This window comes from Chrysemys picta, chromosome 8 (genome assembly GCF_011386835.1).
Source record: "Chrysemys picta bellii isolate R12L10 chromosome 8, ASM1138683v2, whole genome shotgun sequence".
Classification (NCBI taxonomy): domain Eukaryota; kingdom Metazoa; phylum Chordata; order Testudines; family Emydidae; genus Chrysemys; species Chrysemys picta.
In genome coordinates this window covers 95152100-95178626 of record NC_088798.1, presented here as the reverse complement: position 1 = coordinate 95178626, position 26527 = coordinate 95152100, and the positions used below count along the sequence as shown (strand labels likewise).

Genomic DNA, 26527 nt, shown 5'->3' with positions numbered 1-26527 from the left:
CTGAGAGCCTTCTGCTGGGACTCAGCTCTTTACAAGGCACAGAATACCATAAGTTCTATCAACATACTTTTACCTGGTGTGCAAGGATAAACGGGTCTTTTAAGAGGGGTTCAGGATCCAGCTCTGGCCCTGTTCCTAATTCATCCCAGAAAAAAAGCATTCTGGGGCTTGTAGTCAAGAGGAACCATGGGAACTGAAGGCTGGGCAGCAATGTATGCTGGGAAAGGGGATAGGGATATAATAGTACTTCCTTTTCCCTAGTAAGAGGGAGACTAGGGAAGAAAAAAACACTTACTGTGCACCCCTATCCCTGAAGGGAACAGACCCTACTGTTGGATCTTTCTAGCCAAAACACCTGGAATGTATTTTAGAAGAGCCTGGGAAAGTCTAGAGGGATAGATAGGGGTTGGGATGGGGAAAAGCATTTTGAGGAAGCAATGGCGTTTTGGACTATACATGCAGAGACTGAGGGGCAACCTGGAGAGAGGAGGAGCTGCTTTTAGGTTTTCAACAAAGAGCTATGGAAGAAGGGGAGAAGTTTTGGGGTTTGCCTGGAAGCTAACTTGTCCAATTATCAAGGTGAAACTGAAGCAGCAGCAGCTGTCTTATGAAGAGAAGGTAAGTCATTGCTACACCTACACTGAGGGGAACATGTTGAAATTTAATTCCAGCTAAAATGGTTTCCACCAAGGTTTGGCAGTCTGGTGTGGATGGGACAAAACTGTTTAAAAACCACATTGTTTAGCTTGACTGTAAGGCGGTTGGACAATGCGTAGGAAAGTTAACCATGTCAAGTATACACTGCATGTCCAGAAGCCTGCTTTTCTCTGCAGTTTAAAGAGAGAATTATCGTTGTTTGATAGGGATGTGCTGAGTGTTTCAGAAACATTTTTAGGCAGATAACTCTTTTTCTAAGCTTTAAAAATGAGGAGACAGCGGAATTGGCTGAGCTAAATGCAAATGAGAGGAGTGAAATCAGCCTTGTTGTTCAGCCTTCCTTCAGAGATTGTATCCCCAGTGTCCTTTTACTGTATGCCATAACGTTGCTTGGTTGGCCTGATACATTTTGAGGGAGGGATGTGACCTTGTTTTGAAATGTCAAATATTGGCTGCTTGCATAGGAAGGAGAATAATGTTGATGGGCTAATGATCTGATCTGTTGCAGCAACTGCTGTGCTTTCCTCTATGTTAAGAAAGTCTGTCAATGCTGAAGATTCTGCAGAATTACATGAATTGTATAAGTAGTTATGAAGTAGGGGGAAGTAGATCTTTAGTTGACCACACTTTGTCAAACTTATCAGTTTAGTTCATCTTGATCTGACCATATAGACCTTCACATTTGATGTTTCTTCCCATTCTTTTTTTTTGCTTGTGGAAAAATTCTTTTGTCCTGCAGCACACGGAGAATGAAATGTGAACTGAAATAGTATATGGAATGTTTTGCTTAGGGATGTATCCTTGACCGGTTAATTCTTGTTCTGCATTGCACTCAAAGAAGAAGGGAAGAGGGAAAGTGTGAGCAATTCCAGCTGTCTGATAGGCTATGTGAAAACTGAAAAGTTAAAAACATTTAAAACAACTATTTCAAAGATGGAGGGAGGAAGAGTATCATGTGAGACAAGAGAATAAAAAGACTGGAAATCAGAAAGACTCATGTACAGATGAAGTAGAAGTACATAAAAATGTGGGCCAGATTCACAGCTAGCTCCATTCAATTAAACGGAGCCACAACAGTTTGGACTATCTGAAAATTTGGCCCTGTATTTTTATTGGAACACTAAGACATTAGTGACTAAGATTAACACATTTTGTACTAAGCCCCTGCATAAATACAGGGAGAAGTACAGAGTAAAAGTTTATACTGATAAGTGGAAATGAAGGGGGGAAATGAAAATCTAGACTATGACAGGTAGTAGGTACAAACAGAGATGACAAGTTATTTGGGACATAAACACCCACTGGTCTTTCTCCTTACACTTTAAAGATGCCTCTATTTGCTTCCATCAAATACTATTGCACATATTAGTTTTAATGGGACACAATGTCCTAACTCTGTTTGTGCCCAGAAATTGTCAATTACAAAATATTGTTGATCTTGTCAACTGCACTTAACAGCGCTATTCAAACACAGTCTTCAATGTGCTTCATTGAAACAACAAAACCCACAAGAGAGACAGGTTTGCTCACTCAACCGTAAGTGTAGAAGGAAAAGCATAAACTCAACAGTCACCAGAGCTGCACGTAAGTGAGGCTATCTCTCCATAGAGCATTTGGAGTCTGTCTGCTGAACAGGGCCGGCTCTAACTTTTTTGCTGCCCCAAGCAGCAAAAAAAAGTGCCTCCCTGTGGAACCTCCCCCGTGCCCCCCGAGTGCTGCGCCGCCGAACCCCCCCCGGCAGAGCACCGCGCCGCGCTGCCCCCCCACCACCCCAAGATTGGCCGTCCCTTACCAGCTGCTGCCCCAAGCACGAGCTTGGTTGGCTGGTGCCTGGAGCCGGCCCTGATGCTGAAGACCGTGCTTGAATAACGTGGTTAATATGTCTCATTCCAAATGCCACAATTGAATGAGTGTGGTGTGCGGAGGCCTGAGTTCAAATACGCCCAGTGAGCATTTGTCCTCCTCCACATCATGGGACACTACCAAGCTGACTGGCTCCTTTCAGCAAAGGCCTGGGTTTTGCAATTGTCACGATGCAGTTGTCTACATATGGACAGATCTGTATGTGGGAAGCTTGCGGAGTATGGTAAGGACTATGAATTGAGCAGGTGGGAGGGTGTGAAATAATGCCTCAGGATGCTCATGGGAGCCCAGGCAAGGTGAGGAAGGAGGAAAAAGGTGTTACAATTTGCCACACTACAAACCTCTGCTGGCATAGCTATGTTGGTCAGGGGGGTGCTGAAGTACAGTCTCAGACCAACGCAAATATGCCAACAGAAAGCCCTAGTGTAGCCAGTTAGACCAGAAAAGCTGGGCTTTTGCAGCTATGATTTATTTTGCTTGGGGGAATTGGATCAAGCTATGATTTCAAAAGTACAATTTTGCAGGCGGACAGGTTAGTACACTGCTATCGCTATGATGGCAAAGCATGCCTAGTGTGCACCTGGCCTTAAATTAAACAATAAAGAACCCAGTTTAATCCTAGTGTCTATTAGCATGTTTTGTGTAGTATTTTGATTGGGACAGGCAGTCTAGCCCATACCTTCTGATCTCTTTGGGTCCAATCCGGCAAACACTACTGAGTATGCCTTACTACTAATTGAATTCAGTGGGATTACTCATGGTAGTAAGCACTACATTGGGTAGCAAGTTTCCTATGCCCCACTCTTGCATTTGGACTTGCATGGGCGGCTTCTTCCGGCTGCAGAGTCCCACTGACATCAGGGAGTATGACATCAGACATCCAAGTATGGGGTCCACCCATAAGGATCCCTCTATGAGATCTGCCTTTAGTTCTGTGGGTTTTATGCAGCACTGTGCGAACACACACACACACACAATTGGCCTTTAACTTGTCGTGGATATTAAAGTTTACCCAGATTTATTTTTAATCAGTTTTTAAGACTAGCGGTAGCTATTGAAAGACATTAATGAAATGAAAAAGTATTAATACTTAGTTCTCATATAGATCTGTACTTCCAAAGAGGTTTACAAACTGATCTACTCCAAACACCTGCTGGAGGGTGGTAGATACAAAAGCAAATGGAAGCAGAGAGGTCAAGTGACTTGCCAAAGATCATACAGGGAGTCAGTTGCAGAGCTGGAATTATCCAGCACTGATAGGGGCGAGGGAGCAAAATGCCAAAGGCCTGATTCTCCATTGCCTTGCACCTGGTGTTGTCATTCCACTTGCAGAACTTTATCAGCACAGAATTATAGTTCTTTCACACTCTTTGTCCAGGCTTAAATGATGGCAACAGGCACTGGAGAATAGGATGTCAGTTTTCCTGCTGCCCCCAAACCTACGCTTACCTGCTGATCTATCAGTGAACTGCTGTTTCTGACAACACCGCATCTGAGGAGTTGCTGGAAGCACTGCTCAGCCCAGTAGGGACCAGGAATTTGCTTTGCCCTAGCAATTAGTGGGATGAAGAGCAAAAGAAAAAAAACACAATCACCCTCCCTGCAGCTGGGCAATACCCCTCATATTTGGAGGCTCATGGATCTTCATACGCTTGTTAAGGAACCTGGAAAAAAAATCCTGCACTAAAACTAAAGTCTTTTTTCTTCTCAGTATTTTTAGCTGCTGGGTGAATCCCAGTCAGTAACAAGGTCCCTGCAATTATTACAACCTGTCATCTCTCATTTAGCCATCCACCTCAGAGCTCTGGGCTGTGCTTCCTGCAGTGATAGTTGTTCCATGCATGGAAAGCGAGTGAGATGTTATTGGTGTTGAAAGTTGCTGCTGAAGCGTGTCCTTTCGTTAGTGCAAACATAAAATTATCTCACTTCTGGTTGACATTTCAGGTTTTTCAACTCCCTTGTTTCCACCAAAATATGTAATTTTGGGGGTAGCCCTTTTTTGGTATTGTCATTATTATAGCATTTTTTTTGTTTCCATCACTTGTGGCATGAAAACCAAGAAACCTAGAGGAAGCAGGAAAACTATTTTCTGAACTGACCGAATGAGTCATGCTAGATGAATGGGAATGTTAAACAGAGGTGCGTTGTTGAACAGAGCCAGTATTGATTGCCCCTGAATCACACTATCTCCTTTAGATTGAAAAAGCAGCACATCCTGTGGGGTTTTAATGGAAAGACAGGCAATCCATAGAAGCTACCTAACTGGCCAATGGATGTTGGCGTTTTCCCAGAAAAATTTAAGCTGGAGAATCTGACATTGGAAACAGAAGATGAGGTACTTTGGCAGTAGCCTGCAAATATGTTGCTTAAGTAAAAGGACTCAGTTTATACTGCCAGTTTTGATCATTGTGCTCAGATACTATGTACGGTGATGAGAGCCATATAAGTCCCTGGACAGACTGATAGTTGCACAGAATGAATCAGTGTGCTTAAGTAGGTGCTTGTATCCTGCTGCCTTTTGCATTCTCATTTAGGTTTTGTGCACTTCTGCTACCTGTAGAAAATGTTCTACTCCTGAGGGCATTCTGTGCCAAAAAATTAAAATTCTGCAAATGTTCTTTGGCAAATAAATGTGGAAGCTCCAGTATGGCATTGGGGAGCACAGGCCACTGACTGCATAGAGGTGGTAGATCACTGTGCAGGCTTCCCCTCCCCCTCCCGGGACACAGACTCAGCAGTGAAACTGCACCCAACCCTGACACAGCACAAGGGCCATGTCTGCCCCAGAAACACCCCAGGGCCCCAGCCTTCATGCCAGGTGCACCAGGTGCGGGCAGGCAGGCTCAGAAAGACAGGATCCAAGTGTGGAGGGGGTCAGTGTGCGGGATCCAGGTGTGGGTTGAGAGGCTTCTGTGTGGGGCAATCTGGGTGCAGGCAGCTCAGTGGGGAATCTGGGTGGGGGGGATCTGGCTTCACAAGGGCTTGTTGGGAGGTTCTGGGTGCAACGGTAATGGGACTCTGCAGGGGGATCCAGGTGAAGATGGTTGGGGCTCAGTGGAGGGGGTGTCCAGGTGTGGGGGAGATAGAGCTTGGCGGGGGTTCTGGGTGTGTGGAGGTCAGTTGGAGTCCAGATGCTGAGGAAGTGGGGCTCAGTGGGTGGGGAACCAGGTGCAGCTGGTTGGGGTTCAATGGGGTGGGGATCAGAGTGTCAGGGTGGTCCAGGTGCAGAAGGAGTGGGACTCATGGGGGCGGGAGGTGAGGCTTGGTGAGGTATGAGGGGGTCTGGATGCACAGGGGCTGGGTGGATGGGGGAGCAGCTCCATGTACAGGGATTCCTCCCCTTGCAGCTGAGGGGTGATAGGTGCAGGAAGTGAATGTGTGTGTGGGAGTTTGCAGAACTTTCTGCAACTGTGGGAGAAATCTGGGGTGGGTTTGACCCAGCCCCGGATGCCGTGCAGGGGAAGGGGAAGTCCTATTCTCCCCATCTGAGCTGGAACTAGCAGCTGATCCTGGCACAGGATCTTCCCCAGTCCTGCCCCCCACAGTGATTTACCTCTCTGCCAGCTACCCTTGGCACCTGAAACATACTGCTGTGGAGGGTCACATGACTGCTCTTGTGGCTTCCCTTTGCTTCCTATTCAGAAAGTCATTTTTCTGCGGGAAAGCAAAGAAATCTGCGGGGGACATAAATTCTGCACACGCACAGTCATGCAGAATTCACCCAGGAACAATGTTCATATTTGGATGCTTACCCAAACTACAAATCTTTTGTGCCTTGCCTGCCACTAAGTCCTATGGCAACTTTCTTTCCAACTCCCTTGAATAATGTGGAAATATTGATGTGTAGGATTAAAAAGGGAAGAACCTGTGACAAGTTGGATCACAGAAACCCCCTTGGGAGCTGCCACCTAATGTACCAAGACTACCCCTGCTCCTATTTTCCCTGCCAGCTCAGGGCTCCAGTACCCTGTCTTGCTGAGCCAGACACTCCCGTCTGCTCCAACACAGACCCACGGTCTGAATTACTTGCCCCAAAGCTGCAAACAGCTCACAGAAGTGTGCTTGTCTTTAGCGCTCAGATGCCCAACTCCCAATGGGGTCTAAACCCAAATAAATCTGTTTTACCTCCTGAATTGTTCGCCCTCTATAACACTGATAAAGAGAGATGCACAGTTGTTTGCTCCCCCAGGGATTAATACATACTCTGAGTTAATTAATAGATAAAAAGTGATTTTATTTAATACAGAAAGTAGGATTTAAGTGGTTCCAAATAGTAACAGAGAGAACAAAGTAAGTCACCAAGCAAAATAAAATAAAATGCGCAAATCTATGTCTAATTTAACTGAATACAGATAATCTCACCCTCAGAGATGCTTCAGTAAGTTTTTTCTCAGACTGGACACCTTCCAGGCCTGGGCACAATTCTTTCCCCTGGTACAGCTCTTGTTCCAGCTCAGGTGATAGCTAGGGGATCCTTCATGATGGCTCCTCCATCTCCTCCTTGTTCTGTTCATATATCTTTATATATCTTTTGGATAAGGGGGGTGTGTGTGGAAACCCTTTGTCCCTCTGGGTTTCCACCCCCCCTCACTGGAAAAGCACCAGGTTAAAGATGGATTCCAGTTCAGGTGACATGATCACATGTCACTGCAAGACTTCATTGCCCACTTGCCAGCACACACATATATACAGGAAGACTCACAGGTAAACATAGCCATCTGCAGGCAATGGGAGTCATCAAGATTCCAAACCACCATTAGTGGCCCACACTTTGCATAATTACAATAGGCCCTCAGAATTATATTTCATATTTCTAGTTTTAGATACAAGAGTGGTACATTTATACAAATCGGATGATCACACTCAGTAGATTATAAGCTTTGTAATGATACCTTACAAGAGACCTTTTGCATGAAGCATATTCCAGTTACATTATATTCACTTATTATCATGTTTTTATAAAACCATATAGACTGCACAACATCACAGAACCCAAATTAGACTTTTGAAAACTAGAAAAGCTAACAGCAGACACAAATAGAACATGCAAGAAAACATTGTAAGTAAATAGCGGCACAGCGGCGGAGAGAGTTACAACTCTGAAAACAAATGCCAATAAACACATCTCTTCTTACTACTCTTTGTTCTTGGGTTCATAGGGATTATGGGTCTGATCCTGAGATGCTGACTAGCTGCAATTAATATTATAGTCTCATCAGATTTGGGGATGCTCAGCACTTCACTGCATCAGATCCTATATTTATACCAAGGAGGTATATTTCTGTTTGATGGGATCCTGAAAATAGCTAGTATTAGAAAACTAACTCTGTTGTTAGAGAAGAAATCAAGCTGCCAAATTCACACTCAGATCTTGAAACCATCCTCTAACCTCAAGAATGTTAGATTCTGGGGTTTTAAATTCACCCCTCTAGACATGAGGGTGAGCTTTGAAATTTGGATCCAGGTTGAGATTCACGTTCCATTTAATCTCTCTCAAATTTTTCCAGAGTGCTCATTACTGTAGTATGAGTCCTGAACCCCTCTCCAACAAGCCTGGTATTTGGTTCCTTTTTTTTTTTTTTTAGCATGTAGTGTAACTTTTAGTTATAACTTTATCTGTGCACATTATTGGTATGGAAAGCCCTAACTATAAAAACATACTTGTTTTGGGGGTTTAGGAGAAACTCAGACCAAACTCTCAAAACTGGGCCTGGCTTTGAGCTAACCGGGGTGATGTATGGCGTTTGAAGCTTTGCCATGAAAGTGGGTGAATGTTACTGGTTTTTACCTAGTTCCACTTTGTGTATTTGAATTGTTCAGACACAAACTGAAAACTTCCAGCAAAATGTATCTGGGAAGGAAGGGGTTGGGAATCCACATGGATCAAAATTAAAGAAATTATTTGCACAAGACTCCTAGAAACAAACCATTCAGTACTCCCTCAGCTCTACAATCACACATGAGTTCTCAGACAGTACCATTCGTGATAGTATTGTAGAGGTTCTGAACACCTCGCCAAAAGCCTGGGGGCAAAATCCTGGTACTAGAAGTCGGTGGATAAATTCCAATTGACTTCGGTGGGGCCAGGATTTCACCCTGGGTGTCTGGATCCAGGGGTCAACTTCCCAACATTCTGGTGATAGGCATGACATAAGAACCTGAATAGAACAGAACAATCTTATTGTGATCTAGTGTTAATTCTAGGTTGGGGTTTTGGGGGTAAAATATCCAATAATGAAACAAAATCTTTATCAATGGTGGGTGGAGGGGGGAACAGCGAGTGAAGGAGGAATCATTTGTTTATAATAAGGAATTTATGTCCCAAGCTCTAAGTTGTCCTGGCATTTCATATCCATTCCGTTGCTAATTCCTTTGTCGCTGGTAAAGAGCACCAGGCCAGAACAGTTCATGATTCCATCGAGATGGCTTGTGCAGTTGCCTTTGTTTACATGCCTTGAAGCATTTGCTCTTCCGATTTGGTTTGACAAAAAAAAAAAAATCTTTCATTTTTGCAAAGGGCGCTGTCCCCCACCCCTCACCCCAGTTGCTGGGTATGTGAGGAAAATAGCGCCTCAGTTGTTTAAGGGGAGGACATACCACTGCAGATTCCCACAATTTATAAGACAAGGCAGGAAGGTCTTGGTGACTCATAAACACTAACAGATTCTGTGAATGTGTTCCTCTTTATTGTTTGTTATCCTTATTTTCATGGTTTTCCTTCTTTTGAGCATGTTTATGTATTTTAGACCATGCCATCATTTTGTGAGGACAACTTTGTGTGTGGTTCCCACAGAAGAGAAATGTTGACTGCCTTATGGCTGTTCCTTGTGCATTCAGAAATACAAAAAAGCAGCTGATGTAGGTTTCTGAATTGCACCACATTTGGGACATGCTGATTACGGGATAATGAACAGGAACAAGAGAAACGCTTTCAGGTTACAGGACAGTAGTTATATGGGACCGGCTCCTCAGCTGGTGTCAACCTGAGTAGCTCCATTGAAATCGGTGGTATTATCCTGACTTATGATAGCTCCACATCTGGCCCACAGTCCTTTCCGTCCAAGGATTTCAGTGATTCACAAGTATCAATGAATTTAGTTTTGTGACCCCTGTGAGTTAGTTATCCCCATTTTAGAGATGGGGTAACCAAAGGACTGAAAGATTGTGACCTAACCATGGTCACACAGGATGTCAAAGTATCTATCTTGCTCCATGTTTTTCCACGACTCCATTCTTCCTCCTGAATGCTCTTCTATATCACAGTTGTTTCCCAGTGCCCAAGCTGTGAAAGACTTGGGATATGTCTACAATCTGGCACTTTTCTGTTGGTGTAGGAATACCACCTCCCCAACAAAGTTAGCTATCTTGACAGAAGCTGTCTTCAGCTGACATAGATGCATCTACACTAGGGGTTTTGTTGGCATAACTACATCAGCCAGGGGTGTGTTTTGTTTTTTTCACAAACCTGATTGATATCAGCATAGCTACATAACTTTTCAGTGTAGACCAAGACTTGGATGGTGTTTCTACCTGATGCCGAAGTCTTCTCCATTAACTATTCTCCCCATGAGAATGGAGGAGAGTGTTCCTTTAAAAGATATATAATTCCAGGCCACTTGTGGGTAGATGGGATAAGAGAGATTGTAAGCAAGGAGATCCTGTTGTTTCTGTATGGACATCAAAGACATGATGACACTTTCTGTAAGCCTATGAACTCTTCAGTTGTACCTCCGACCAAAAATTCTCCTAAAGAACTGTGCACCAGCTGACGCCTACCCTCTACCCCAAAGATGACTACAATTTAATTGTGCTGGAAGTATAGTGTATAGAAAGCACTTTACATCCTGAAAGGTCCCAAAAGCATTCTACAGGTAAAACATTGTTTCACTAAAAAACCCCATGCCAACCATGTGGACTGTCGACCTGCAGGTGGCAAATACTTGCATGTTAGGAGTTGTCAATTGTCCAAGATCATACTTGCTATACGGAATTACATATTGAAAGACCTTTTGTTCCCCGTCTGTAGACATAGGGACAACATATAGCAGCTGTTTCAAACAAGACGCATTAGTATTTGTCTGTCTCTTGCTGTAACCACATGAATCTTAAAACTTTTCCAAAGGTTGTTGAGCAATTCTGTTTGCTTTAGAATTTTAGTCCCCAATTACCTAAGAAGGATATTACCTCTTTAAACAGAGTTCAAAAACCCCAAGAATTTTTATAAATAGCTCACATCCTCTTGATAACAACTAGGCTGCTATTTATTGCCCACTTCCCCTCAGACAGACAGGTTGGAGTGGTTAAAACTGTACTTCCCATGGAATCCGCAGGAACTTGATGTTGTCAGGTTCCTGCAATTGTTTGTGACTCTGGGCTTCCTTTTGCAGTTTACAACATCCAGCCAAGCTAATTCTGAAAAGGAGGTGGCCAGGGGAGTGTTAAAGTACATTCTTGCCTTGTTGGAATCTTAACCAGCATTTTGTGCTCACTTCATTGGGACATGAAGTAAAGTTCCATCATTTACCAGCTGCATTTCTTAGGTTTCTTTTTTTCCCCTTAGGGACGAGGGGTAAGAAACTGAGATCCTTCTCTATCCTTGTTTTATTCCCCCATCTCTTTCATTCAAATGTCACATGTCAATGAACCTTCCCCCTAACTTTTGCGTGGGTCGATGCTGTTTTTTAGGGACGTTCTTGTATTGGTCAGAGGGTAAAATACTAGTAAAAGTTGAAGTTCAATTTATCAAGAGAGCATGGCTCTGGGGTAATAACTCTAGCCTATCAAAACAGTAGCTGTGGGTGGAGACAGTGTATTGCTGGCATTTGGGGGGGTCAAAACACACAAGACTTCAGTGCTAGTTCCATATCCTTAAGCCAAGCCATCCCTACGGTCCATATATTTAAAAATCTTCCTGGTGCAACAACAGAACCTACAACCCTTTGATGGGGCAGCTCTATGAACTGAGCCATAATCAATGTAACGTGGAAGAGGCCAGGAGGACAAGAGCTTGTCTGACTGAAGAGTCTCCATATTGGCTACTGACTGGGGGAAACCTCTTTGTTATAGATGTCAAATACTATTCTTTACCAAACTACTCTTTATAAGTACAGGCCAGATTTAGGTAAAATAGGCACCTAAATAAAAGTACCCTGATTAATGGGAGCTGTGGGAAGTCAGGAGCTCTAGCTATTGAGCACCAAAGTTTGGAAATTTTGTCTGTTACACATTTCATGATTTGGAATCATCCAGGGTTTTATCCCTGCTCCTCTATCTTCTTTCTAGTAATTCTAAAATCTACTGTTTTATCTGCAGTTAAAGACATCTGTAGACCTCTTTATAACAGACTGCAAGGGTGCATCCTCACCTGTAAGGCCACCACACCTGGACATAGCACTACTGGGGATTTCAAATTTTATACCACTAGGCCCTGCACCCAAGTGGTCACTTCCTTGGCCATGATGACCAGTCCTAGCTGATGTCTTCTCCTGACACCCTCTCTGGGTTTTCTGTGGCTTGGCCCTCCAGCTAGGTCACATAACAGTTCACCCCCCTTCGGGGGTACTCCGAGTCTCAGCTGACGTACATAAGCCCTCCTGGGCTTTTCTCAGTTTTTCCTCATTCTTGTTAGAGTGCTGACTCCCCAGAGTTTTCCCTGCTGGGATTCCACATACCACATAAACTGATCTTCTGCCCCTCCTGGGCTTCCCTTCTATTCCCTTATCCTCCTAGGCTTTGCTCAGGGCTCCCCTGCAGGAACGTACTCTGCTTCCTTTGGGTCTCTTTCTCCTGTTACAGACCCTAACTCAGGGCTCCCTCCAGGAACCTACCCAGCTCCCTGTGGGTGCCTCACCCTGACTCCCTCAGGCTCTTCCTGAGGGGAATGCCCCTTGTTCCTCCCTCCAGGGTCTTCATTCTTTAATCATCTCCCAGCTATATGTAAGTAGTGCCCTCCCTGCTACACTATCACAGCTGGGGTCCGTCTTCCTAAGGAAGCCCCATTACACCCAGGTAGGATCACAAATTAACCCTAATGTTGCCAGCTCCTCATTGAGGTTGAGGGAGAACTGCTAAGTCCTGGGCAAGCCTGAGCCCAGCTTGCCTTAAAAGGCCAGCCAGCCCATGATATGGATGTTCTTCCAAGAAGCATCAGGACAGATTGGAAAGAGTCATGACAAATTGTCACAGTAGGATGGTGCTTAGCTACACCAAAAAAAAAAAAAAAAAGTAAAATAGAACCATAGTTGATCTTACTCAAACCTGGAAACCTCTATCAGATTTCATAGAAGCATATCCTATGAGTTCTCCACCTCCTAGCACAGCTTCTCCTTCTCGGGGACAATATAATGTAGGGTGGAATTTTCAAAAGCAATTACTATTGACCTAACTATGCACCTTTTGGAGTTAAGGGGATTTTTATCATTCATTTTAATTGGAGCAGAGTTAGGTCAACACTAGGCACTTTTAAAATTCCCACTCATAAGCCTGATCCAGAGCTCACCCAAGTCAATTAAATGGCTTCTGTTGACTTCAGTGGACTTTGAATCAGGCTCCTATAACCTGAAGTGTAAGATCAGTGGTAATATTATTGCAACCTTTTTAAGGAAAAAATAATAAAATACACTAACAAAAATAGTGGATTTTTTTAGGCACCTATCTGAAGAAGAGGGCTCTCTTGTAAAGATTAAATTAACCATGTGCTTTATAGCACTGAGTAGGTCCAAGTGTACCTTGGACTAGACTAGAGGACTTGAGAATATTGTTTTTCTAAACATAATCATCCACTCAAGTGGGCCGATTAAAATGGAAGGACGTTGTGCAGAACGTCTGAGTTTCATGCGCCGAGAAGAATAGATGTTTCTGATTAGGAAAAAGCGGTTATATAATGGTATAACATAATCACAAACATACCTAGAACTGAGTGGAACTTGGTTTTATGGTTTATTTGGTGTTTCGTCACACACAAATTTCTGTTCATTCTCTGTAAGAAGGAAACAAGTCAGTGAAAACTGCTATATTTAAGAACAATCAAAACCAAAGAACTATTAACTTTTCCACGTCTCTAATACAATGTGAATAATGTGTGTGTGTTTTCAGAAGAGATTATACACTGTGTGAGCTCATTTGAGTATTCTAGGCCAGTGGTTTTCAACTAGTTTTCAGTTGCTTATAACTTTGTCAGACTCAAACCATTTGGGCTGAAATATTCTCCACTGGGTATCTGCCTGGGGCTGAATTTTTTTTTTTTTTTTTTTTTTTTGGAAACTTTCAGCTAAAATGGAGGATAGGGAGACTTGCCCTGATGTCAAGGATGTGCCTTTTCCCACTCCCTTGAAAAAATTGCCAAAATTTGGCCAAGTTATAAGGCTCGGAAAAATGTGTTTGCACGTGCTCAGAGGATTATACTGTGGATTTTAAGATCACAGCCCTGATAATGACCAATTGGGAAGGTGGGGGTCAATGTGGTTTTACAGGGTGAAATTGCATCTTTAATTCTTATTCCATTGGGCAACCTAAATTCCAGTATTTTATAATGCTGCAGTGGCTGACTTTGCAATCTTACTGTTTTTTCAACATCGGTTTTGTGTGTGTAATAATCTGGTGTGTGGTGGGCACCATTAACACAATATTAACTATGCCACAGAATTTGATTTTTGTACTGCAATATTTGTTGTATTTCCTATTCTTAGACCAGGATATTGCAAACCCTGGTATTGGTTCTCTTTTTATTCCACCCAGTGTATTAAGTTAGGTGATCATCAAACTAGAATTCGTACTTACTGAAAATGGGCCATATCCTCAGCAGGTGTAAATTGGCATAGCTTAAATGACGGCAATGGAGATATACCAGTTGAGGATCTAGCTCAATTCTTCTAGTTATTGTAATCGTGTTTAATGGAAGAACTGGTGTCCAGTGGTTAGAGCCGGGGCTGAGAATCAGGATTTTTGTGCTCTACTTGTTTTTTACACTGTCCATGTGCAACCCCAGGTAGGTTGCTTAAGCTTCTGTCTACGGTTTCCCCCTCTGTAAAACTGGGATAAAGAGGAATGCGGTGAGACTGAGCTTATGAATATTTCTAACGTGCTTTTCAATGGAAGGACCTCTGGAGATGCTAGGAGAAGACAGAGTGAAGAATTAGCTGTGAGTGAGGTGAGAACAGTTGTTCCACGAGGTGGCTCAGCTAACAATTAAACTGAGTGTTCTCCAGGCGTGGAGAAGAACTTGGTCATGCACATGTGCATGGCCAGAATCTTTTTGGCTGGTGGACAATGCCGAGCCCAGCATAGCTTTGAACCCAGCGAGGATTCTGGCTGTTGGTATGCAGAAGTATTCAGGGCTTCTTCTCCAGCTAGGACCTCCTGAATGAGAGAAACTTCCAAAAACCGTGTGTGAAATGTCACACTGAAACGCCACATCAATAAATAGCAGCAGTCATAGTTTGTACTGTTCCCCCGCCTGTCCAGCCTCCTGTGGAAAGACATGAGGGCCCCACCCCTCTGAATATGCAAGATGTCCCCACGGGCATCAAGCAATCACAGGTCAGCCACCATGCTAGGAGATTGACAAGCAAATTAGGGAGGGGAGTTGTCGTGGTACCTTGCTAACTTCTGGTGCCAAACCAGACCATGGCTAAACTGGGATGGAACAGAGGCTGAGAGGGAGCAGCCACTCAGTCAGTAATGCTACAGATGGGGTTGGCAGCCAGGTATGGGGTTTCTGGAGCTAGCGGTCCCTCTATGACCCCATAGGTAGTAGAGGTGTAATCAGCCACTGTCAATAAAAGATACTTTAAAAACTGCCTTAAAATGAAGCTGCAGACAGGTTGTTGGGCAGTGTCTTAAGAAGTCCTCTAAATGAGAGAATCCGACTGGGCTTTAGTCTGTCCCCTGCTGGTGAGAGTCTGGACATGCTATAGGGTCTGGCTGGCTCAGGGGAACAGTTAGGGTTACAGAGCCTTTCATGAGTAGATGCCCAGGTCAGACTGAAAGTTATTGCTACCTGTTCAGTGGCCTGTATGAAATGACTTTAAAGTGGTAACTAGACCAAAGACCTGATTCAAAGCCCACTGAAGTCAATAGATTAGGCCCTGAGCATCTATAGCACAAAACTCACCCTTGTCCTTCTGGATGGCAGGCTAGGCTGGGACTACATGGGTTATGGAGAGTGAACTCCCCTCTGACCACATAGCGGGGCGGTCCGTGCACGTCTGGGTTGGGAACACTTGCAGTGTTTCGTTCTGTGCTGTACTAACTCTATGAGAAAATGACTCCAGCCTTTAGGGCTGTGTGAAGGGGTGTACCAGGCAGGAGCAGATTTACCATGAAATGAAATCGTGCAGTGGCATGGGGCCCCCAATGACAAGGGGGCCCCCAAAATGCAGGACAAATATCTGACAACCTGCCCCTGAGTCCCGGCCGGTGGTGCAGCAGGGCTCAGGCAGGCAGGCAGGCTGCATGCTGTGGCTCATGGCCCCACGCCAGTCCTGGAAGAGGCTGGCTGCTGGCATGTCTGCATGACCCTGGCGGGGGGGAGGCAGCTTTGCGTGGTGCCCCTGCCCTGAGCACAGACTCTGCAACTCCCATTGGCTGGGAACTGTGACCAATGGGAGCTGCGGGGGAGGCGCCTGCGGGCAACGGCGCGTGGAGACCCCCTTTTCCCCCCCCAGGAGCCGCTGCCGGAAGGGTGTGTGTGTGTGTGTGTGTGTGTGTGTGTGTGTGTGTGTGTGTTGGTTGCTTTGGGAGCCGCGCTGCCTGAGGTAAGCGCTGCCCCCCTACCTCACTTCCGCCCCCTTGCCCCAGCCCAGAGCCTGCACCCAAACTTCCTTCCAGAGCCCTCACCTCTCCTCCCACAACCCCACCCCCTGCCCCAGCCCAGAGCCCTCACCCAGCACCCAAACTTCCTCCCAGAGCCCACCCCCCACCCTGCTCCCTAACCCCCTGCCCCAATCAAGGTACCTCACTTTATTTTAATTATACTTCCCATTACTTTTAGGAGGAGGATGAAGGAAAAAAAGAATGAAAAGGGGGTGGGGTGGGGGAGAGATAAGATAAAATGTTCTTTTTCTTGGCTGGGTCCCGAGAGTGGCCCCCCAAAAATGAAGCTGCGCACAGGGCCCCACTAACTCAAAATCCACCACTGGTACCAGGCAATCATTGCCCTCTGCCAGAAATTCTGCTGCCTTGGTGCATCACATCCCAGGAGGTGGCCCTTAAAGAGGAGAAGAGCAGGAGTTTTGGGCCTTCCAGATTGCCTAGAAAGGCCTCCCCGGGTCAGCTGCTGATGGAACAAGACTTGGTCCTCCAGAGCTAGAAGTGTTGGGAGCAGCCAATCAGGGCCCAGCAGGCCAAATAAAAAGGGCTGGTTGCTTTTGTTAAATGGCAGTTCTTGGGTGAAACCAGAATGTGGGTGGGCGGAAGGACGGACTGACCGACTAGTTAGTCTCTCCTCTCCCCCCACAAGAAGCCAGGCCTGGTCAGGACCTATTGCTGGCCACACTTTGTGTTTAGGTCACTGAGGGAGCTTTTTGATTTACTTTGTTTGAGTGTACAGCCCAGGTGGGACAACCTGATTTAGACATTGGTGGGATTATTGAGCTCACTTCACAAGAGCACCCTGATTCAGTCAACCCAGCACCTTTCACCAGCCCAAATTTACACACACAATCTTGTGAAAATGCTTAAAAAAAAATCAATCAGTATTGTAGTGAACATCTTCCCTCCCCCCATTTTTTGGAACACTGAATACTTTTCAATTTTCTGATATCTTAAATCTAAGATATTAAAGCCAAAATCTTTCAAAAGTGGCTGCTAGCTTTGGGTGCCGAAGCAAAAACAAAAAACAAAAAAACGGCAGCCGCAGGGAGCGAGTGGAAGGCGGTCAAGGCGTCTCACAGGGGCGTGAAGGGCGGCACCTCACAGCCGGGCGAGAGGGGCTCCCCCCTCTGGCCTTGGGGTGCCTCTCCCGGCTGGGCAGGAGGAGCCCCCAGGGGCTGCAGGAGGTGCTGGCTCAGCCGCTCCTTTAAAGGCGGCTGGGCTGGGCTGGGCTGGGCTCAGAGCGGCGCGGGAGGTGGAGGCCGGTGCAGGCGGCGGGGAGTGGCGCATCCCGGGGAGCTCAGCAGCACGGTGAGTGGCGGGGATCGCTAGTTCCTGCCCCTCCGGGCCAGGGCTGGGCTGGCACTGGCGAAGCGTGGGGACCCGGCCGGGAGCTCCGGAGCGGCGGACCGGGCTGCCAAAGCAAAAAAAAAAAAGAACCACGGCAGGGCGGCCGGAATGTGCCGCCCCAAAATTGGCCGGAATGCCGCCCCTTACAATGTGCCGCCCCAGGCACGTGCTTTCTCGTCTGGTGCCTGGAGCCGGCCCTGCCCACGGGAGACCCTGAAGGCTTGATTTTTCAGAAGGGTGGCGCACAAACACCTCTAGTTGAATTTAGTAAAAGCAGTAGCTGCTCAAATCAGGCCCAAGCTATTTTGGATTGCCTCACTTTCTGGGTGTCCAATCAAAAATCAATGTTCAGTTTTGGAAAAGTTGGGCCCTAAAATCTATTCAGAATATTTTCTTTAGCAACATAAAATATATATATTTTAATCCTGCTTTCTGCTCTGATGCCATTTTGACGTGTTCGTGGTACTATCCCCGGGGTAATTTTGCTCTTCTATTCAAATGATATGCACTAAGCCACAGAGTATTTAACTTTCCCAGGATCACTTTTCCCCAGACCTCGCATGGAAATAGAAGCTACAGAAAACAAATCTTTAAAACTGAGTTTCCACTTTAGAAATACTTTGCCTTGACCTTTTAATTTATTTTCTGAATAGGAAGGATTTGCTTTGTATGCAGACATAGGTGCCCCCTGAACGGTAGCTATTGCTCTCAACTCTTTGATGGAGATCTTTAAAGTTTTATGGCTCTCAAGGGAAGAGCCTAGTGATTCACTGTGTCACACAGGAGTTCTCATTAAGAAGTAAAACAAAATGCAAAGGCAATTTATCTTTATCTAAACCATTTGTCTGACCCTCACAAAAAGCCAGGCTTTTTATATGTGTGATGTATATTGGCCTTCGATTTATCTGAGTGGAGCCAAACTCTCATCATTACATGGGATTTCCCCCTCTCGTTACCCCAGATTTAACTCCATCCCACACCACTTTGGCATTTGCTGGCTCTGTTAGGAATTATTTACAAGGGAAAGGCTGACTCAGGAAACTAAAGTTAGAGAAACTGGTATGTCTGTTATGGAACTAAAGCCAAACTAATTTAAAGTTTCCTGTGCCGCAGTTCTGCTCGTGGCCCTCTTTCGAGTATTTGGGACCTGGCAGCTTGAGAGGTGAATGAGCGAAAGTTCTCAGTATCAGCAGTACATTATGAATGTCAATTTGCAGCCTGTAAAAATAACTTTCCCAAGGCACAGGAGGACCAGGCCTTGAATTTCTTATCAGGTTTCAATATAAACAGAGTAGAAACTGTTCACTAAGTGGACTAGCAGCAAGTTATGTCTCCTTACACCAAATGAATGTATGTGCCTAATTACATATGTATAACGTAATGTGTATGTGTCTATATGCAGGGGGTGGAGAATATTTGTATCCTATTTACAAAGAGCAATAGATTAACCGTATGCTGGAACAAGCTAAATTTGAAAGGGCTGGTTTTGCTAGAGCCAATAAAATTAGGATTGCCAACTTTGGTTGGATGGATTCCTGGAGGTTTCATCAGATGACATCTTTTATTAAAGAGTAATCTTTAATTCCTGGAGACTCCAGGAAAATCCAGAGGGTTGGCAACGCTAAATATAATCCGTTTATAGGACCAGATCTGGCAACATTTGTAAACCTGAGAGCTATGCTGAGTCTGAGCCTATAAGGTACTCAACCCCTCTTGGGAGTGCTCAGCATTTTGCAGAATTGGGCTAAATGTGACATTAGATTTTAATAGGGCCTGCTGAATTATATCTTTATGACTTTGTGTTGGACATATTGTACCCAGCCTGGATGATCATATCTGATCATGAATCATGTTTATACCTTTATTCTGGTTCTTGTTCTTTACCTTGACTATTCCATTCTTTCTTTCTGGGCACTAGCCTCTCCTTTTCAACTGTAAATATTCCCATCACTTCCTATTAAATAAAAATCCCACGTTTTTTTTTTCAAGCCATAGCAGCTTTGTAACATAAAGTTATAGCATAGTAATGTATATGTCCCCTTGTTTTATAATCACCCTGCACTGATGGTTTTGGAGATGGGGGGGGGGGCACAGAGGGGGTTGCTTAGTTACTGAAAATGTAATAAAAATGTTTTTAAAACAGATACTAATTTTGGATTATCACCCTAACATCTCCCCCATAAAATCAGCAAGATTTCTTTGGCCAACTTCCAGCTGGGGAAATGTAAATGATCAATTAACATTTCAAAAGCCCTGTGAACAAGACATCAATATGCCAAACTCTACCAGGGTTCAGATTTATATGTTCTGGCCGGGCTGGTAACTTTCAAGAAAAGTTCAGTGTGTTTTTTTCTCAGCATTACTTGTATTTGCAAAGTGTTCTCATATCCTCGACCAACGATCGACCAATCCCCTCTAGTTTTGGTCCAGTTTCATATGATTTAAAGGTCAAGTCCTTCACCCTCTACAAGTGCTGCGAATACTTTCTTTAATTCAAGTTGACTTATACAGCTCATGTCCCAACTCTTGGAATAATCTCTTTAACCATTATAAATTACTGCTACTGTCTTATGTTCTCATTGGTCTATATTCTTACATGTGATTGGACTCTTGAGCGATTGAGGTTTCACTGCCCAATGCCTGGGGAACACTTCCCACACCATTCAACTACGTAGTAAGCCAGAAGGTGGATCAGGATTGACTGTGTTGCCATCCTGAGTGCTTCCTGCCTTTGGGGAGCAGTTTATCCCCACGACTGAGCTAGTTGGCACTCCAAGGTCAATGGGAGGTAGATGCTGCTTCCAGAAACAAGGCACTGATGGGGGACAGGGCTGCAGCTGCAGCTAATAGATCAGTAGCCATGGAAGGAGGTTTTTCACTGATTTATTCCCCTTCTCCATATGACCATAATCACCTGGATGACTGGTTCTGTTGCAGATCTGGATGGGGTTTGTTACACAGAGAACAGCTGCGGCGAGCCTGGTTGTTTCTCAGGTGGTTAAACAATAATATAGCAACACTTAGCACTTCTCATCTGGTTTCATAGTGTATTACAAACACGCTACCCCTGACAGGGAAATCAGTTTTTGTTCCTATTTTATATCTGGGGATCCTCAGGTGCAAAGAGTTGAAGTAATTTGCCTGGCAACAAACAGAGCATCTGTGATAGAGGCAAGACTGGAACCTAGGATTCCTTGTGTAACACCGACAGACCCCGGTCGGCGGCAGGCAGGTTTGAACCTGGGGCCTCTGGAGCTTAGTACATGAGCCTCTACTGCGTGAACTAAAAGCCAACTGGCTCTTAGCTAAGGCTGTAGAGCAGACTCATTTAACTCTCTCTAAGTGGTCTCGGTGCCACGAAACGGGACAGAACACCACACCCAGGAGGTGTGTGGGTTACACTTACTCCCACTCATCTCCATGCTCTAGCTTCTAGAGACTGTACTCCCTCCTCTGATATTTATAGTGCAGCTGGTTAGTCATTTGCTACCGCTAAAATGTCATTAGAGGGAACCCTGTTGTGAAAACCTGCTTATTTCACCTAGCAGTTCTTATGTTTGCACTTAGCGGAGGAATTTGTGCTCCTTTACATTTTTTCTTTGAAAAAAATAAATAAATACAATCGTAGGAAACAATGCACCACTTTTTGGAGACAATGGTATAAACTAGTAACACTGCTTCTGTGATCACCAACATGTTATGTTTGGCATGTTGCTGGTTCACTATATGTTCCTTTTAGGCTACTGCATTCTGACCTATGGTGTATTTCAAGTGGCACTGTAAGGTCTTTACAACTCTTTTAGAAAGAGTAGCATAGTACTCCCTGGGGGTTTCTAAATGCCCAGGAAGGTTCACTATGCAGGGCCTTCTTGGGCTCAGGGACACAGTGACTGACTGAGCTATTTCACCTATGAAGATCTGGGTTTGAATACTGGTTTAGTTGGTAAGTTTGGTGAATTGTTCTTAGTCCAAACTGACCTTTGTCCACAGCACAAAATCCATAACATGAGAGGAAACCTTTACTTGTGCGGCCAAATGACTGTCACAGCACTAACCTTGATGCCATTGCCATATCAATGGGTGGGAAGCTTGCATATTATCTGCCCTGTTAACCTGGTGCTATGACACTAATGCAATAATAATTATTTAAAGCTCATCTTTCCCTCCAGAGAACTGATTCTCACTGTCCTTTGTTCATGGTGCAGAGATCTCCCCTAACGCTTGGAGGCTAGACAAATTAGATTCAAAAGCCAAATCTGCAACCTACTAGAGACTGGGACCGACTGGCTGCAAAATAGGTCAGGGTACTGTGCATCTTCTGCAGATCTCTGCAGACACCCAGCCACTCCAGTGCCAACTGCCTCTGACCAGTACTTTTGCCTGGCTGGCCATGTGCCAGACAGGCCATGCTGTTTACAGGTGTTTTTCAGAGTAGGATGCTCTGTCCCTGGTCCCATGGGTTGTGTGCCTATGTATGTTAAAAGAGCAAGGGACAGCTGTTCTTCTGTCTCTGCAGCCAGCGCCTTGCTGCAACAAGTGTACATGTATCCACATGAAAAGCATCTCTGCAGAGAGGGAGGGGAAAGTATAAAAATGGAAGAGTTTTAAGGGGGGTGGGGGAGAAGGGGAGTTTATTTCAAGCCTGTAGCTGTTGAGTGTTAATATACATGTCAATACAGGAAGTGTCTTCTAATGACATGGGGAAATGAGGCGAGTTTTTCAATCATCTCCTGCTTAACACATACAGATGTATTCATAATTATCCTGTGCCTGAGGGTGGCAGGCACAGGTGGGTTCCGAAAGAACTTGTGTTCCTGCCAGACAGCGCAGCCTGAAAGAATAACACGCAGACAATTGGAATGCCATTTATCGTGCAAAACACAATAAAACCTGGAGCTTTCTTCCTGTCTCAGAGACCCATAAATTATGAAAATTACACCTGCCTCAGGCCACGGACATATTGTTGTATTAAAGTTTGGCTGAATAAACTTTAAAACTGGTGGGGGAGGGGGAGTCCTGCTGGCTTTTCCTCCGGCCTCCATCCTTCTGTCACACTGTTGTCTGCTTATGTTAATCCAGTTAGTCATGACTGTACATTTAAAGTCAACTTACTTTGCAATTGTTTGGTGCAAAAGCACAGCTACACACTGTGAAATGAAAACAGTGCACCGGAGGGGAGAAGGGGGGCTGGATGTTAAGAGGAGCCCTTGTGTCTCAGCAAAGTTTCTCTGCAGCTGAGGTGATTTAAGCCTGCATTCAGCTTCGTTATACTAAAGACCAAGCTGTAGCCATGTTAAAAAAGCTTGATTTTTTTTTATGTGTCCCTAACCTTTTGAAAGAAGAAAATAAATCCTTCCTGTCCAAAAGCCTTTTCCTACTGACAGAGCAGGACACACCCCAGTACCTATGAATTTTCTGTCTCTTCACTGTAAATATCCTAAATCAACCACATTTTTAAATGCACACAGGAGCAGGAATTAACTAAACCAAAGGGCCATAACTTCATCTGATTGCACCACAACATGTGTCCCCCAAATGCCTCGTTTGATGTGCGCAGTGTATCTGTAACTTCACTGAAATAAAAATCAGAGGTTAAAATGCATCAATGCTGCTGGATCGCTTCTGGTGCCTTCGAGGCTTCCTGTGTCTCATGGAGGTAGTTCTATGCAACTGGACTGTTCTTGCTGTTTGTCCCCAGAGAGCAGAGCTCTTGGGGATGGACAGCAGGGTCTAATCACTGGAGGATCCTTGTGGTATTTTATTCCTCTCACGGCATCCCATTCCAGGTGCCCCATGTTGTCAGTGGTTGCCTTTCCATTAACAGGAGTTAGGGTACATGGTCTGCCTAAGCCACAGTGGGGTAGTGTTGAAGATGGTTTGACATCTAATGATGGACAAGGGTAACAGAGGAAACATGAAGCAGGATTCCTATTTTCCCTTGAATTGGTGCTTAGGTGTTAGCCACCAGAGAGCCCAGGCTGAGGCCTGCAGGTGAGCCAGAAAGCAGAGTATGCTTCAACTTCCATCTGGCAAATGGACCTGTAGCCACAGTGGAAAGGTTTGCCACTCGTGCGTTGGGCTCTTTTCCCATACTGTTGCTAAGCACCACTGATAGACTGACCCTGTCCATCTTGACCTTTCCTCTGTCAAGATGTTGGATGGTCATGTAACGTATCATTCTAATAAGAACATAAGAACAGCCATACTGGGTCAGACCAAAGGTCCATCTAGCCCAGTATCCTGTCTTCCAACAGTGGCCAATGCCAGGTGCCCCAGAGGGAATGGACAGAACAGGTAATTATCGAGTGCCTATCGCCCATTCCCTGCTTCTTGCAAACAGAGGCTAGGGACACCATCCCTGCCCATCCTGGCTAATAGCCATTGATGGACCTATCCTCCATGAATTAATCTAGTTCTTTTTTGAACCCTGTTATAGTCTTGGCCTTCACAACATCCTTTGGCAAGGAGTTCCACGGGTTGACTGTGCATTGTGTGAAGAAATACTTCCTTTTGCTTGTTTTAAACCTGCCGCTTATTGATTTCATTAGGTGACTCCTTGTTCTTGTGTTATGTGAAGGAGTAAATAACACTTCCTTATTTATTTTTTCCACACTAGTCATGATTTTATAGACCTTTATCATATCCCCCCCTAGTCATCTTTTTTCCAAGCTGAAACATCCCAATCTTATTAATCTCTCCTCATATGGCAGCTGTAATAATTTTTTGTTGCCCTTTTCTGAACCTTTTCCAATTCCAATATATCTTTTTTGAGATGGGGTGACCACATCTGTATGCAGTATTCAAGATGTGGGCATACTATGGATTTATATAGAGGCAATATAATATTTTCTGTTTTATTATCTATCCCTCCCTTAATGATTCCCAACATTGTTTGTTTGCTTTTTTGACTGCCGCTGCACATTGAGTGGATGTTTTCAGAGAACTATCCACAATGACTCCAAGATCTCTTTCTTGAGTGGTAACAGCTAATTTAGATCCCATCATTCTATATGTATAGTTGGGATTGTTTTCCAATGTGCATTACTTTGCATTTATCAACATTGAATTTCATCTGCCATTTTGTTGCCCAGTCACCCAGTTTTGAGAGATCCTTTTGTAGCTCTTTGCAGTCTGCCTGGGTCTTAACTCTCTTTAGTAGTTTTGTATCATCTGCAAATTTTGCCATCTTATTGTTTGAAGGTGAGCTAAACACTTCCTTTAATAAAGGAAGATTAGGGAATGGGCATGTAGGATGTTCCCTAGAGCTTAAAAAAGTTTTAGAAGGATGAGGCATTAATTGAACTCAACTTAGGCTTGGTCTACACTACCCCCCCTAATTCGAACTAAGGTACGCAACTTCAGCTACGTGAATAACGTAGCTGAAGTTCGAAGTACCTTATTTCGAATTAGTTCAAACTTACCTTGGTCCACACTCGGCAGGCAGGCTCCCCCGTCGACTCCGCGGTACTCCTCTCGGCGAGCTGGAGTACCGCAGTCGACGGCGAGCACTTCCGGGTTCGACTTATCGCGTCCAGACTAGACGCGATAAGTCGAACCCAGAAGTTCGATTTCCAGCCGTCGAACTTGCCGGTAAGTGTAGCCAAGGCCTTAGACATAGAAAGCAATTTCAATAATAAAAAGTAGTCTGACAGAGGGTTGTCTTATCATTGTAGTACATTGCCTCAGCTTCATTTGTGTGTAAAAATGAGGGAGGGTTGAACAAGCTAAGCTAAATAAACAAAAGGGGAGACCAGAGGAAGTCGAATTCAAAAAAGTTTGGATTGTCCACTCGCTTGTCTGTTTTAAGCTTTCAGAATTCTCTTCCGAGATCTTTGTGGTGACATAGTGACCAAATATAGAAGTGTGTTGTGTGTTCATTCATGTGGCTGGGTTTGTTTGGGGGTTTTTTGAGCTAGAGTGGGGGGGAAAAAAGGCTTGGCGGCTTTAACTTTATTTCAGCCTCTGGATACTTTTGGATCAGGATTCTACTTGAGCTTTGCACTGTCACAGTTTCAGGCTCCCAGCCAGAAAGCAAGATCATTAACTGTAGTAGATTCGGATCTAAATGTTCAATCATCTGCTGCTTACCTCCTAAAGACCTTGCTGAGTCTATGAACTGATGCCCATGAGGGAGATGTGAGCTGTTATGATTGATGCAATTCAGGTTCTAGAAGTACTTGCACATTCCAGTCCTACATGGTATCAAACTGCTGGACCATGCTCATATTTCTAGAGTAAATGCTAAAAAAACAACCACCCTTTTTAAAGAAACCACAAACAGTCACTTGTATATTTAACAATATATATTTTTATATATATATTTCTAAATCAGTACATTCAGTTTTAACTTGTTTTTCTTCACAAACAGAAGAACTCTTACAATAGTAGACTTTCTAAAATAAATACTATTAAAATAGAGCTTCAAAATAAATATTCTATACAAAGGAAACCTTCTGTAGTAAGTGTGTGTGTGTGTGTGTGTGTGTGTGTGTGTGAGAGAGAGAGAGAGATTGGTTGGTTGGTAGGTAGGGGAGGGAATCCTTGAACAGCTTTTCTTACCATGAAAGAAAGAAAAAATTCCCAGCGCTGCAAGAGACAGAAACTGAGGAAATAAACTAGAGATTTTAGTTTACTAAAAGCAATGAGAAACCGCTTCCAAAAGACAGTAAAACTTAAGTGTCGTGCCAAATCCCATCCCCTTTCTCCTTTTACAGCACTGTTCTGTTCACACCATAGCATGCCTCTGAGGGAATACTTTTGCTTCCCCTGCAGTGGGTACACAGAAGAGGCAAACTATAAAAACTCTTCTAGGATGCACAAAATGGGCAAGTCCTCTCAGCAGGCGCCC

At 44.5% G+C, this 26527-nt stretch overlaps 1 protein-coding gene across 1 annotated transcript in view; it reads left to right on the top strand.

The window, feature by feature from the left end:
• The first annotated feature begins 247 nt into the window (after positions 1-247).
• ARHGAP26 (Rho GTPase activating protein 26) overlaps positions 248-26527 on the top strand; it is a 597030-nt gene continuing 570750 nt past the window's right edge. The window contains exon 1 of the mRNA XM_065554977.1: positions 248-618. The gene's annotated coding sequence lies outside the window, so the exon portion shown is untranslated. The remainder of the gene's footprint in view (positions 619-26527) is intronic.